Source organism: Gymnoscopelus microlampas (genome assembly GCF_963454915.1).
Source record: "Gymnoscopelus microlampas genome assembly, chromosome: 20".
In the NCBI taxonomy this organism is placed as follows: domain Eukaryota; kingdom Metazoa; phylum Chordata; class Actinopteri; order Myctophiformes; family Myctophidae; genus Gymnoscopelus; species Gymnoscopelus microlampas.
The window spans coordinates 25,578,818-25,594,968 of record NC_139957.1 but is presented as its reverse complement, the minus strand read 5'-3'; the positions used below and the strand labels follow the sequence as shown (position 1 = coordinate 25,594,968).

Here is a 16,151-nt window from a genome sequence, read left to right as displayed (position 1 = left end):
GTGGCTAAACAATTACAGGGGATAGGCTAATTTCCTGGCATTGTGGCTTAGGCCAAAATATTGTGTATTGTGCCTATATAGGCTCAGGCTTTTCAGGCTTTTCAAGTATATTTTTCTGCATGCAGGGAAAAGACATAGCTTACCTTGAAAAAAAAGAAACAACACAGCCTATACATTTTCCTGTGTGTGTGTGTGTGTGTGTGTGTGTGTGTGTGTGTGTGTGTGTGTGTGTGTGTGTGTGTGTGTGTGTGTGTGTGTGTGTGTGTGTGTGTGTGTGTGTGTGTGTGTGTGTGTGTGTGTGTGTGTGTGTGTGTGTGTGTGTGTGTGTGTGTGTGTGTTCCTATGTGTGTATGTTAAAGTGATAAAGTGTTAAATAGCTCTAGACTATATCCCACAGTAATTGCTATTGAATATTTGTTCAGTAACAGGGGTCTCCAGGTCTATAGTAAACAGAAAATACAATTTCAGGTCAGGGTACAAATTACATCCAATAGGAGAGAGAACTCACAGGGTACTGGATAAACAGGTGAAATTGGAAGACACTATTGGAGCTGGAACACCACACATTTTTAAGCTGATAAATGGGTTCTCTCCTCTGAGATGAAATTTGCATTCCAACTGAAAATGTATTTTCTGTTTACTAAAGAGCTGGAGACAACACAGCCCCCTGTTACTGAACAAACACCCAATAGCAATGATTAGCTCATATAGAGTTTTTGCTTTTTAACAATACATTTTTGTTTTAGCCAAAGAATATCACTATGCACTACAGCACATTTAATAACACACTCATCATTAAACAACAGGTACGCAATGGAGTGCTGCTCTAGTTCAAAGCACTGGAGTTATCACTACAGGTAGCACACTAACATGCATTCTCAATTAACACTTGATCTTTACCATCCTTATTCAGGGGCTGACACTTTGGTGATTATAGATCTGCTATTTTCACCGGAGTATAACTAAGGTTTAATTGGTTAAGCTAGTCTCTCATGAACAATATAAAATAAGAGATGAAAATCTGAAAAAACATAAACCTATGCATATAGATTACAAAATAAACTTAACCTACAGCTTAATAAACATGAACAGTTCCTCACTGGAGTCACTCACGCATACAATCACACAGGATAACATGTAACATATCTGATCTGTCTGGTGCTGGCCATGCGCATGTATGTGCACATGTGTGTGCTTCCTCCATCATCCATGAGTGAATAAGGCGGTTCTAGCTCATCTAATGTCCAGGCAAACCCCCTTCAGCCCCCTGTTGTTGGCCTAACAGTGTAGGAATGCATTTTCAACACTTGGGGGCAGCAGATGTCAATATGTTTGTTTGTTTTTTACCCCTGTTTTAGACACAGCATAGCTTCAGAGGACTCAGGGGACTCATATAGAAGTAAATCATAAAATGCAGATATTATAACAATCATTTAGGATTAGAATAGCCTTCTCTAATATCGAGTGAGGAGGTAGAGACTCTCACTACCATCTTACATATAAAATGTAATAGGCTAAAGATGTTGAACAATGATACTGTGGTTAAAGTCAAACTAACTGGAGCTGACTAGACCTGCTGTGCATTGATGCACACAGGATAAATCAGTCATCCCCACACACATACTACAGGGGAGAAACAGATTTTTTTTTTTTTTTTTTTTTTTTCAAGTGGCCATATACCACAAAGGCATGGCAAGAAGTGTCTGGTCGTTTGGAAATAAAGAAAACCTGGATGTCTGTCTGTCACATGTCACATTGGTGCATTGCCTGGAAAGCTGGCAGCCAAATGGCCCTGTTGGGGGCCACTTCATTTCAACAAAAAGCATGGCAAACTGTGTGTGGTCGTAAAGAAATAAAGAGAACTTTGTCCATCTTTTGAGCCTTTGATGGAAACGTTTATTAAAGGGACAGCAATGTGTGCAAGTAGATCGGAATGACTGTATCTACATCAATCAATCAACAGTCTGATGGTAGTAAGGTAGAAACTGTTCAGAAATCTGGTGGTATATAATATATACCATACATCGGTAGCTTACCATGGCTGTGGCCGCATTAGTGGCGTGAACAGATTGTGGCTGGGGTGGTGATTTTCCTTGATGATTCACTCAGCTTTTACTGTACTTCACATATATTTTGGGGAGACGTATTGTTCACCCCTTTGATACCACACTGTAAAAAGAAAGGAAAGAAAATCCCAGAAACAGTGTTGAAGAGTGTCCATTCAAGAGTTCACCCTGATTCCTAGGCTCATCAGAGTTGTGGAATTGGCTGTGAGGTTGACTCCCCACCACCACCATTAACGTTGAGGTCACTGCAGAGGTTGTGTAAGCTGGAGTGCTGCTCACCACATCTTTCTTTTCAGGACTGAAACAAAATAAGTCACATCAGCTTTAGAATATCGTTTTGTCTTAGATACTGATTTCCATATTGTTTTACGTTCTCTAGTCGGTTCAGTCAGATTAATGTTAATCTTACCTGTTTTTGTGACGCTTGTAGATATACCTTCCTAATTTTGACTCTGGATTCACACATGTTCTGTTTATCGCTGTTTCCACACTGGAGATGCATCAAATAATATTAGTGACAGGCAAAAACAGTGCGTAAACGAATGGCATCTCACAGAAATATAAACTATATTACAACCTATACTTACATAATCTCCCTTTGAGGACAGAAGGGACTCGCTTCATACACCTGGTAAGTTTTGATGAGTGTTATGTTCATGTGGTTAACTACTCCATGACATTTGCAGGAACGTGTATTACCAAGTTGACCTGTGGAATGAAGGTATACAACACTGTTAGTCTGACAGTGGCATTAAAATAATTAAATATATAAACCGTAATCTGTGTTTTTAAAACCACTGTCGACATACTGCATTAAAGGTCAAATGTAAAGTAAGCTCTCCAGAAGTAAAGTAAACCAACAGAACACATAATTATGAATAGACAGCGAAAATCTGTTTTTTTTTTACTCTAAAAAGTAGATGATAGAACTGTAAAATGCATGACTTCCAGCTCAATCAATCAATCTTCTAATAATTACAAATAGCTGTGGCTGGTATTATCCAAAGGGACTTGTTGTACAACAATAAACATTTCTGTAGAAGTCACATTAACCTACCTTGTACATGAAGAGCAAGCAGGCAGACGAGAAAGGTGATGACAGTTGATTTCATGATGGAGAGATGCTTTTTCTGGTGCTTGTATCGTTTCCAGTGTTGATAATGTGAGAGATGCTCATTCACCACTTCAGTCAAAAGACAAAAAATCATCCCTAGTGATTTTGGGGAAACTCCAGATCCAGTAGAGTGAAAGTGGAGCTCCTATGAGAAGCCGTACCAGACAAAGGAATGTCATTTTCCATGTCCTAGTTTCTCTTTCGTTTCCCTCATTGCAGGAGATGCACACTGGGGAAACCCCAGTCTGCATCTCCTACAGACAGTGACACCCGGTCAGGAATTTCATGGAGGCCATGAAGGCCATGTAAAAATGACTACTACTACTACTAATAATAATAGTAATAATAATAATAAGTGTAATAATAATAATAATAATAATAATAAACTTTATTTATAAAGCGCTTTTCGAAACATGGTTACAAAGTGCTTTACAGTGGCAATATAAAATACAGTACACCAAGAACGATTCAGCTTAATCACGTTTTTTTATGTTTATAAAAAATCAATAAAAGGCAATCAAAAGTAGTATCAAAGCCATGGCAGAGTGTACAGTCATAAAGTCTTACACAGTAATCACAAAAGAAAATCATTTATGGTGACTTGTCTCATCAGGACAGCGTGGCACAGACTTCAACAGTCTGATGGTAGCCAGGTAGAAACTGTTCCGAAATCTGGTGGTATATAATATATACCATCGGATACATCTCCTTGATGATTCACTCAGCTTTTACTGTACTTCACATATATTTTGGGGAGACAATTTGGGAGACGTATTGTTCACCCCTTAGATACCACACTGTAAAAAGAAAGGAAAGAAAATCCCAGAAACAACAGTGTTGAAGAGTGTCCACTCCAAGCATTTTGACTCTCGGAGTCACTGGTCAAGAGTTGACCTTGATTCCTATAGTCATCAGAGTTGTGGAATTGGCTGTGAGGTTGACCCCACCGCCATTAACGTTGAGGTCACTGCAGAGGTTGTGTAAACTGGTGTGCTGCTCACCATATGTTTCTTTTCAGGACTGAAACAAAATAAGTGCCATTAGCTTTGGAATATCTTTTTGTCTTAGATACTGATTTCCATATTGTTTTCATTCTCTAGTCGGTTCAGTCAGATTAATCTTAATGTTAATCTTACCTGTTTTTGTGACGCTTGTAGATATACCTTCCTAATTTTGACTCTGGATTCACACATGTTCTGTTTATCGCTGTTTCCACACTGGAGATGCATCAAATAATATTAGTGACAGGTAATACAAAAACAGTGTGTAAACGAATGGCATCTCACAGATATATAACCTAGGTCACTGTTAAATGAGAACATTCTGCTTACATAATCTCCCTGTGAGGACAGAAGGGACTCTCTTCATACACCTCAAATGACTTGATGAGTGTTGTGTTCATGTGGTTGACTCTATTTAAACATTTGCAGGAACGTATAATACCAAGTTGACCTGTGGAATGAAAACCGTAATCTGTGTTTTTAAAACCACTGTCGACAAAATGCATTATCAGTCAGATGTAAAGTAAGCTCACCAGAAGTAAAGTAAACCAACAGAACACACATGAATAGGCAGCGAAAATCTGGCTTTTGACTCTAAAAAGTAAATGATAGAACTGTAAAACGTTTGACTTCCAGCTCTATCAATCAATCTTCTAATAATTAGAAATGGCTGTGGCTGGTATTATGCAAAGCGACTTGATGTACAACAATATACATTTCTGTAAAAGCCACATTAGCCTACCTTGTACATGAAGAGCAAGCAGGCAGACGAGAAAGGTGATGACAGTTGATTTCATGATGGCCATAATGGAGAGATGCTTCTTCTGGTGCTTGTATCGTTTCCAGTGTTGATAATGTGAGAGATGCTCATTCACCACTTCAGTCAAAAGACAAAAAAACATCCCTAGCTCTTTTGGGGAAACTCCGGATCCGGAGTGAATGTGGAGCTCCTATGAGAACCCGTACCAGACAAAACCAAAACATCAATTTCCACTGTTATGCAGATGATTCCCCATTATAAATCCCACTCAAACATGACGATGCATGCAATAAGTATATCCCGGATCCTTGCATGTCTCTCCAACATTAAGTGCTGGATGTCCCAGAACTTCCTCCAGCTAAACGAGGCAAAATCTGAGATCCCCCTATTTGGCCCCCCAAATTCCACCTTCTCTATCCAGTTACAGCTAGGCAATCTAGGTGTGTGGTTCGACTCTGACCTGTCCTTTGATGGGCAAGTGATTAAAGTAGTACAGTCTTGCTTCATCCAGTTGAGAAACATTTCAAACATTAAGTCATTCCTGTCATTTGCAGACCTTGAAAAGGTAATTAATGCCTTCATTTCTCACGCCTATTACTGTAACTCCTTGTTTTCTGGACTCAGCAAAAAGGCTATCACTCGATCAGCGTCCCTTAGATGAACTAAGAAATAGAAAATAGCATTCCTTTGTCTGGTACGGGTTCTCTTAGGAGCGCCACTTTCACTCTACTGGATCTAGAATTTCCCCAAAAGAGCTAGGGATGTTTTTTTTGTCTTTTGGCTGAAGCCAGGTGAGTGGGCATCTCGACTCTCACATTATCAACACTGGGGGAAAAAAAGCCCCTGAAGAAGCATCTCTCCATTATGGCCATTATGAAATCAACTGTCATCACCTTTCTTGTCTGCCTGCTTGCTCTACATGTACATGGTAGGCTAATGTGGCTTTTACAGAAATGTATATTGTTGTACATCAAGTCGCTTTAGATAATACCAGTCACAGCCATTTCTAATTATTAGAAGATTGTTTGATTGAGCTGGAAGTCATGCATTTTACAGTTCTAGCATCGATTTTTAGAGTCAAAAGCCACATTTTTGCTGTCTATTCATATGTGTTCTGTTGGTTTACTTTACTTCTAGAGAGCTTACTTTAGATCTGACTGCTAATGCAGTTTGTCAACAGTGGTTTTAAAAACACAGATTACGGTTTATATTCAATCATTTTAACGCCACTGTAAGACTAACTGTGTTTGTTGTATCCCTTCATTCCACAGGTCAACTTGGTAATATACGTTCCTGCAAATGTTTAAATGGAGTAATCAACTACATGAACATAACACTCATCAAGAATTACCAGGTGTATGAAGCGAGTCCCTTCTGTCCTCACAGGGAGATTATGTAAGCAGAATGTTCTCAATCTAAACAGTGGCCCAGGATATATTTTCGTGAGATGCCATTCGTTTACACAATCATTGTGTGTTTTTGTATTACCTGTCACTAATATTATTTGATGCATCTCCAGTGTGGAAAACAACAGATGCGTGAATCCAGAGTCAAAATTCGGAAAGTATATCTATGAGAGATACAAAAACAGGTAAGATTAACATTAACATTAATTTGACTGAACTGACTAGAGAGTGGAAAACAATATGGAAATCAATATCTAAGACAAAACGATATTCTAAAGATGATATGACTTATTTTGTTTCAGTCCTGAAAAGAAACATGTGGTGAGCAGCACACCAGCTTACACTACCTCTGCAGTGACCTCAACGTTAATGGTGGTGGTGGTGGTGGGAAGTAAACCTCACAGCCAATTCCCCAACTCTGATGAGTCTAGGAATCGGGGTCAAAATGCTTGGAGTGGACACTCTTCAATACTGTTGTTTCTGGGACTTTTCCTTTCTTTTAACAGTGTGGTATCTAAGGGGTGAGCAATCTAGAAGAGCGTTCATCTGTCTCCCAAAAATGTCTCCCCAAAATATATGAGAAGTACCAAAGCTGAGTGAATCATCAAGGAAAGTCACCACCCCAGCCTCAATCTGTTCACACCGCTAATGCGGCTACAGCCATGGTAAGCGCTACCGATGTATCCAAAGCCATATATAGGCCTACCACCAGATTTCTGAACAGTTTCTACCATGGCTACCATCAGACTGTTGAACAAGTGCCACACTGTCCCGATGAGACAAGCCACCACAAATGTTTTTTTTCTCTGATTACTGTGTAAGACTTTATGACTGTACACTGCCACAGCTGTGATACTACTTTTGATTGCCTTGTATTGATTTTTCATGAAGCATGCATACAAGACTGTCATTACAGCAGGAGTTTTTTACTGCCTCATGCCACCATGCACCTCATGTATATCATGCACCTTACACAACCATGTTGATATGGATCTGTATTGTTATTTATCTTAGCTGAATTGTTTATCTTAAGCTGAAATATTCAGCCTAACATTTAAAAAAAAACGATTTTCCCTAATTTAATGTGTTTATTATCAGCTTTTTGCCATGGACAGGATCTGTAGTGGTAGTTGTAGGCTCAAGTGTGCACATAGTTTAGTTTGGGTGCAAGCATCCGCACATCCCTTGGTATGAGTTGAGTCAGACAATGCCGTCATCATTTCAGAAGGAAGACACTAGAGGTCGCCAGAGGATAAAGGACAAACTTATGGAGCTCTAGTCAGGCATCAATAAGTGTGAAGCTAGATGGCCAGACATGAAATTCATAAGCCGTTACAACGAACATTCAAATTATGTCACCTGCCTTCCATACATATCCACGTTATTCATTGAGCTTGTCTGATAAGTTTTACATTCAATATTCAGTAGAGCTGTTTCTGTTTAAAAAAAAAAAGAGTTGTACTCCAGGTTATCATAGCAGTTGATTGTCATCATCCAATTGACTCCGCTACAACCTAGATAATACATATTCAATAAGTGCTTGCTTGGCCAGTTGTTTGTGTGTGTGGGTCGGGGGGGGAGTGCTGCTGTCAAACCGAGATCTAACTAGCTAACTAGTGGACCATTAATTACAATGATGGCCATTAATAGTAGGCTATAGGCCTATGTCACCAGATCAGCCTAAAAGTTATGTTTGTGTCATAAAAATAATTTTCCAACACCATTGCCATCACACATTCATGGTAATGTTAAGTTACATAGCTTAAAACAAATTGCCCCTTGGGGACATACCTTAACACAAGTATACAGAATGCTTAGCTAGTAATTGTTATGGTATTTTCTTCTTTTTTTACTGATTTATCATTATTATATTTATACATCCCAGCATCACTTTATCACTTTTTACAGTGTTAAAGTGTTAGATATCATTAGTTAAAGGTAGGGGAAGTGATTTTCTTTGGTTAAAATAAGTGTTAAATATCTATATTCTGATAGTACTCATTGCTATAGAGTATTTGTTCAGTAACAGAAGTCTCCATGTCTCTCCAGCTCTTTATTAAACAGAAAATGCATTTTCAGGTCTTAAAAACACTATAGCAATGATTACTATCAGAATATAGTGCTTTAACCTTTTAACAAACGTTTTGTTTTAACCCAAAGATATCACAAAAATAACAATTTTAGACTTCTCTGTAGTTGACAGTGCTAGACAGGTCATCATCGATGTTCAAGAGGTTATGATCGATTGTAATTTAAGCATCAGTGACACTACTGTGAATGAAAATCTGCCTGTCCCTTTTTGACCTTGATTGTGATCTTGAGGCAAGATCACAATCAAGGTCACGGTCACCTTTTTGACCAAAAATGTAAACTTCTTTGAGCAAAACGCCTCATCATTCCCACCCAGTTTCATGAAAATCTACCTCGATTTTTGATTGTGTCTTTGACCTTTTCAACCAGGGCTTGTTCAGGGGGTTATTCAGGGGAGATTACATTCATTCTAGCAAAATTTTATGACAATCTGGCCAAACTTTCTCAAGTTATTTTGCTAACAGACATACATCCATAGGCTACCTTTGGACCCTTTGGACCCAAAAGTGAAATTGTTGTATTGTTATTCATCTCTAAACAACACAGAACCAAAATCGATTTCACTGTGACACCCATAGGGGGCACCACAAATGCTACAAATATCACATGTTTGTTGGAGGAACATGACCCCCCCCCCCCCACCAAATTAGATACAAATGAAGCCATGTGATAATGACATGGATAATGACCGTTAAACAAACTCCAAGGAGATGTACATTCAATAACTATTCCTGAAACAACTATGTACAGGTATAGCACAATTTATAACACTGCTTATGTCAGTGGTTCTCAAAATAGGGTCCGGGACCCCCCCCCCCCCCAGAATATTTTATTATTATAACGTCAAAATCACTTTAACCACTTTAACCCTCTAAACATCAGTTTTGAACATATCTGATCTACAAGCTCACAATGCGTGCATCATGACATGTTGTGAGCTTGTAGATTGGCTATTTTCAATTATGTAAATGTTTCACTTTTTGACAGCACATCCCCAGCACAACATATTTTCAATATACTGTACATATTCACTTGGGGGGTCCTTGACATGAAAAGGTAATGGTGTTATGGGAACAACATCATTTTGTGATATAGGCATAGATCATAGATGACACAAGTAAATGATGTAGGATAAGCCTATTTGGAGAGTTTGTAGAAGTGAGATGGTCAAAATTGTAATTCACAAAGAAGGATTAGAAAGTTAGCCAGAAAACTGTGAAAAACTGTCTGACGTAAATCTGCTAAACAAGATATGAAAACAATTATTTTTAGGTTTACCAATATGATTGCATGTTGATGATTACTAATAACAATTCATAACGCTTTTTAAGTTATCTACTGTATCTAACTTGATCATTCTGCTTAAACATGTGCAGACAATACAAATTGAACTAGCAAATGCCATTGATTTGATGATTCTCAGTTGCCCTGCAGGTAATTATTTAGCATTTAGCATTTAGCAGATGCTCTTATCCAGAGCGACTTAAGAAGATGAAGCAAGGTAATCACATACTGTGCATCAAAAGCAGAGAGACAGGAACCTAGCATCAGTCTAAAGTAAACTTTAAAGTAAACAATATAGGCTACTATCAAATTAATAATCTAACTACGGGATAGCAGGTGAACAATGAACCTAACATCTGTTTAAATAACATGCTATCTAAAATACATTTTAGATAGCATGGTCTGTCTCCCCCCCTTATTGTTGTTAATTGAGTTATTTTGTTATTTGTTATGGGGAATGTGTTGGGGGGAATACGGTGTTATCTATTTACTGTCATATCTGTCATATTATGTTGGCAATGTTATGTAATATTGGAAACTGTAGGTGACAGGGTTAGGGGAAGTAATCCTCTCCATTTTGTATTGCTTTAATGTTGAGCTTGGTTGGAGGCAATTGGTTGGTGCCACAATAATGAATGAGCAACGCATAATACATTATAAGCCAGAAACTTACGTACACATGATCTCTGGAGTCCTGTGATCAAGATGTATCAGTCAGATTTTTCAGATTTCATTTCAATTGAGTATGACTGACTTCCAAAGTTTGCAGGCCCTGGTTATGCAACCTGGCCTGGCGACGACCTGTGCTCTGAGGGGCTCACTTTTTAAAAATGAATTAATTTGAAAATGTAATAAATAAATAAAATAATAAAAGTAATTGTATGTAACGTATTAAAAGGACAACATCAGTCACCAGAACTAGGGACAATGAATATAAATATCTAAATATTGAATCAAGTAGGCTAACCATAAAACTGTCTGGTGTGCACAGAAAAGCCAGAGTAGATGTTAAAATGAACCCAGAAGTGTTTTAAAGTGAAATACCCCTTCAGACTGGACATTCAAGAGACGTGAGTGATAGATGAAAAAGTATGGACCTCACTGCTCAGTGCATCAAATAAGCAATATGTCCCAGCTAGTTATAGCTATTATAATCGTGATTTGATATACTAGCTATACAGTAGGCCTATACTAGCTCCCTATAGCAGTCCAACCACAGTTTTCATCCGTGTCTACCTGCCTGCCTGCCCGTCTGCCTATTCCCACCTGCTTTGTTCCAGTGCGACCTCTAAGTTTATCTATTTATTCACCATTCACGGATTCTCTGTACTGTATGTCAGTCTGTCTGTCTGTGGCCCCTTTTTCACCAGGGTTGAACCGGTTCCGTTCTTTTTTCCCGTCAAATTTTGAACCAGTTCAGAGTGTTTCCACTGAAATAAATTGGTTCAGACCCCTAAAAGTTGGTTCGGAACTGGAACCACAAAATACTTGTTTTTTCTTGACCTGAACTGGGAGCCAAAGTGGGCGTGTCACTATTCTACAGGTTGGAAGATGCAGATGCGATATAAACAATGGAAAAAGCAAGCGAAAAATCATCATTAAAAAAAAGAAAAGGGAAACTGTAACTGTCAATGGCGAATTTCCCCTGTGAAATGGACACTTTGACTTATCCTATTCGACACATTGCTGGCCAGGCCTGGAATCGAACCTGGGGCAACTGGGGACTCCTGCTCCTCTCTAACCATTCAGCAGATATGCCACCCCCAATTACAATGGTTCTGCTTAAAACTGATGGAAACGCAAGCCGGTTCACGGCCAGTTCCGTGAAAGCACCAGGGTTCCAAGAAACTAGAACAAAACCAGTTCCGCACGCACTGAATCTCTGTGTGTTTGGAAGCCAAACCTGATTAGCCAACCAAACCCGTTAACTTTGCAGATTGGCCGAGCTTCACGTCACGTTTGTGCCGCTGCTCGCCTGCTCCCATGTATTTGTTTTGGAGGCACTGTGATTGGCTAACCCGATGACCTATTGGCTTCACTGATTGGCTAAGCTATGCGTCACGTTTGTACTTCTTTGTCAATACATGTAAAATTAATACCCATTATGAAATATTTCTGAAAATATATTATCCAGTATATGTAGGCTACTGTACATATATTTAGGAATTCTTCACATATTATGTAATGTAATGTTTTGCTTAAAAGTTATATTTTTGGTGAGTAACACGTACCATTCTGCCACTACTGTAAATTTTGAGAGCTTTGTTTCCTTCTCAACACATCCCCCTAGTGTTGGTTTATTTGTGGATTTGAAACCATAGCAGCAAAAGCCTACCCTACAGTCTACAAAAGCCTGAACAAATTACAAAAGTGCTGACTTGTAGTGCTGTCTTTTTTAGTCTATTTCCACACAATTTAGTTTTTAGTTTACAATCCTATATCAAAATTGGCTTAAGGGCCAGCCAGCGGACACGTCATCACGCCCATGTCACTATGACTCAGCCATAACCAGAAGGAGTTCCCAATGCAGCTACCGGTATGCCCAAATATGGAGTGGGTTGTCTAACCTGAATGTATCATCTTGGCATCAGCGCAAACAAATCAGTCAGATCCATTATATATGGGCACAAAAGGGGGCATGCCCAATGGGCATATACTAATGACATCAGGGATCTCCTACAATATATTGGCATAAAAGGGACAAGGAGTGACTGATACAGAGATCTCCATATATGGGCATATCGGTCAGACCGGCGGTGCGACGTACGTGTGAGGTCCGCATACCGGCCCGATAGTATTTCAAAATATCATTACATTTATATTTCTGCATTTACCCTAATCCACACCAATGTCACATAATCCTCCCCTATTGAAGTGGAAATGCTGTTGGAATAAACAAAAAGAAATCCTATATTGACTTTAACCACAGCACTTGTAAAACTGTTCAGACAGTATGTAAGAGATGCTTCCACAGGTTTAAATCCTGCCTTGGGCTCCAGCCTGCCATCTCATTCCTCCTGTCACATAAATTTGTCTATAAGAGAGCCCTGACTGCCTACTCTGCCCTGAAAAGATAAGACAGATAGGCGAGCCCTGATGTTCTGCACTGCTGCTCAGGTCAGTCTGTGGAATCCCTAATCTTCACGGCCATTGGACAACAGAGAGTATGGTATGTCTTCAGCCCAGGTGTGCAGAGACACGGAGAGGGAATGCTGGCAGGACCCCAAGATCTTTTTTATAGGATACGTACCTATAGCGTTTGAATAGTTGTAGTCGTTGGGTTTGTGCTTTCCCCAAGGAGGGTAGGAGGATGGTATTGGTGCTGCTGTCTGGGAACACATCTCGTCCTGTGCACACCTACACCCCTCTCCCATTGCTGCCATTACTGATGCCCTCTCCCATGGAAGTCAACAGAAGGGCACTTCATTTTACCTGTGCCAGGTAGTACCTTGCCATAAGCATCGACCATTTAACAAAAAGAAGGAGGGAGGGGGAAATTATGATAAACTGGTAGTATTTAGCAAAAAACATAATTATGATAATGTCAGTCAAAGCTTGTTGCAGTGAACTGAACACCTTGTGCATCCGTGTTCTGTGAATCAGTGCTGAAAGCTGGTGAAGGATGTTTGTGTTTAGGAAGGATGTTGGCTTGAGACACAGCTCTTCCCGACTGTGTTTGTATGCCTTACAGTACATGGACATTCACTTCCCTGACAGAGAGCTTATATTCCTGTATTTCATTGCAGTCTGTGTTATGCGTCTGCATTATATTTCATTTGATGTACTCATTCAAATTCCCCAAATGACAGAAACCTGTTTGTACGTGAGCCAAACATCTCAAGATGTGTGAAATACAGGAGATACACACATCCTTGGAAAAGGCCATTTTCCATGTGTGTTTTTACTTCCAACTTGCTCTTTCTCCTGCTCTGTTGGGTTTTAGTGTATTTCTTCTTCAAGGGTAAAGGGATATTTATTTTTAGCCCCTCTTTGACTACAGACCAGACATGTCCCTGTGGAGACTGATGTATAGGCCCGGGGCCCCCATATGATGACTTCTGAAGTGTTTTCTCTGACTTTGTCTGTCTCTGTCTCTCAGAACACATAATTGTATGTCTATAAACAAATGGACAAACAAAAGTAGTGTTGTTAACAGAATATATGGAGCGTACATTGTATAAAGGACACACACATTCTGGAACTTGTCTGTCTTGACACTTTATTAAAGTGTCGATACATGCCTGGTTATGCCCTTGGCCCCTGAAGAGATTTAAATTCTCTTTGATTATTTGCTATCTTTGGCCTTTCTCTCCACCTGGCAAGAGCAATAGCATAACAGTATTTTCACCTCGCCCAGCTCATTACGTCAAATGATACGATCAGAGCGATATAACCTTTTGAGAGGGTAGGGATGTTTAATGAGGGGGAAACAATGGATTGACTGTGAGAATCTCAAGAAAGCAGTGTTTTTGTTACACAAGTGTTTAGGTCATGCCAGCCACACTCGAGGTCACGGAGGAGTGGGAGACTTTTGACATCCAATATTGACCCAGCCCCTCTCTTTTACAGAATGTTAACGAAGCTCAACTGCAGATGTTCATTCTCAATAGCAACAGTGACAATAGAGGACTTTGTTTTGGGGAATATAGGTAAGCGATGACAGACAGCAATGTTTATGGCCTCCTCTGATGATTTTGACCCTAAAGGCTGATGATGGGATTCATGTTTTTAATTGTTATGAACTGTTCTAGGGATGTAAAAACAAAGAGGAGAGAGTGATACAGAGAGAAAGAGAGCAAGAGAGAGAGAGAGAGAGAGAGAGAGAGAGAGAGAGAGAGAGAGAGAGAGAGAGAGTGTGTGTGTGTGTGTGTGTGTGTGTGTGTGTGTGTGTGTGTGTGTGTGTGTGTGTGTGTGTGTGTGTGTGTGTGTGTGTGTGTGTGTGTGTGTGTGTGTGTGTGTGTGTGTGTGAGAGAGAGAGACTGCTGAGCTACCACATCCATACAAACAAAAATGGACCCTGAACTCTCTGTTAAAGTACTCCACATGTTACTATACTCCTTAATGTGGGTCTGCATCATGTAACTCTGGTCTTTTTAACACACATAAACACACACTGTCAGTTATGAAAGCAATGCCAACCACCGTGGTTACAACACCAACAGAAGACAATGACAGACTTGTGGTTAATAAAACTGTAACATTTAGTGCCTTATAATCATGCTGCAATACACAGTAAACAAAAGGCCTCTGTTGGGTTATTGCATTTTTTTTTTATCACTGCAGGGCATACTATCAACTCGATGTGGTGTCAGTTGCCCTGGACTTCAAAACCAAACACATTAGACTGTGAGAATTGCATGGTGTTGGTTTAACTCAGAGGGTGTGCAAATTGACCCTGTAGATCTATTTTTTTACACTTAGTTAAATTAACAGTAAGGATTTTGCCATGCAATGTTCCAAAATGTCAGACATTTGCCTTTTGGAGTGGAGTTTGTCCTGGTGTGAACTGCTAATGGTGACAACTGACAACCTGTCATTCAGCCTTCTCTGATGTGAATGATGTGACACTGACAGTCACACACAGCTGAGGATCTAACATGGGGTGAGCGAGACCGTCGAGATGGAGAAATTTGAGAGTGAATCACAGAACAAACTGACATACTGTATGGTATATTCTAATATAGGCAGTGGTCACTGGACAGTGAGCTTCAGTCATCATGGTATGAACACTTAAACCCAGATGGGCATAGTTGATTAGCGTCCCCCAGGGGTCTACACTGGGCCCCGTCCGTTTCCCTCTCTACCCTTATCTCTTTGCCGAAAATAGCCAATCTACAAGCTCACAATGACTAAGTCAACATGTTGTGAGCTTGTAGATCTGCTATTTCTGCCGAATGTTTGCCCCGAATAGGGATGCCAGGGTTCAAGAAACAATCACTGAATAGGAAGAATTAAATGAACCATAAAGTCAGGACTCAGGGATCATTATAGCCTATTGGACTGCTAACAAAATGCTCTTTGTATAGCTTAAAGGGCAAGACCACTTTGGTAGAGGTTTGGGTTGTGTAGTTACCTTGCCATGATGTAACACCAAAGGTGGGCAAGAAATAAAAAATAATTACTCCATTGATTAGAAATTGATCATTCAAAATATGCTCCTCATTGACTTGTACGGTAAAACAGCTCTCAAAGTCACTCTTTTAGCACAAAAACGAACGCAAACAAAGTTGATTCAGACAATATAGAACATCACCAAACCCAGTACTGTTTTTTTTTTAAATAAAAATGTCAACTTCCTGTTGATTTTGGCATTTTTGATAATTAGAAAACCCGGACTGGATCGGCAGATCCGGATCCAGATCTTCAAATAGTTGAGAGCTGTTTTACCGTACAATGTAAGTCAATGAGGAGCATATTTTGAATTATCAA

At 39.6% G+C, this 16,151-nt stretch overlaps 2 long non-coding RNA genes across 2 annotated transcripts; both read right to left on the bottom strand.

The window, feature by feature from the left end:
• Window positions 1–1,915: 1,915 nt before the first annotated feature.
• LOC311036850 lies at window positions 1,916–3,239 on the bottom strand. The gene is made up of 4 exons (XR_014599896.1): window positions 3,124–3,239; window positions 2,654–2,774; window positions 2,476–2,556; window positions 1,916–2,364 (listed from the first exon to the last, which is right to left on the bottom strand). It is a non-coding gene; the product is annotated as an uncharacterized lncRNA (long non-coding RNA).
• A 459-nt stretch (window positions 3,240–3,698) lies between these two features.
• Window positions 3,699–5,033, bottom strand: LOC311036851. Its single transcript, XR_014599897.1, has 4 exons — window positions 4,924–5,033; window positions 4,512–4,632; window positions 4,317–4,397; window positions 3,699–4,200 (listed from the first exon to the last, which is right to left on the bottom strand). It is a non-coding gene; the product is annotated as an uncharacterized lncRNA (long non-coding RNA).
• Between the last annotated feature and the right edge of the window lie 11,118 nt (window positions 5,034–16,151).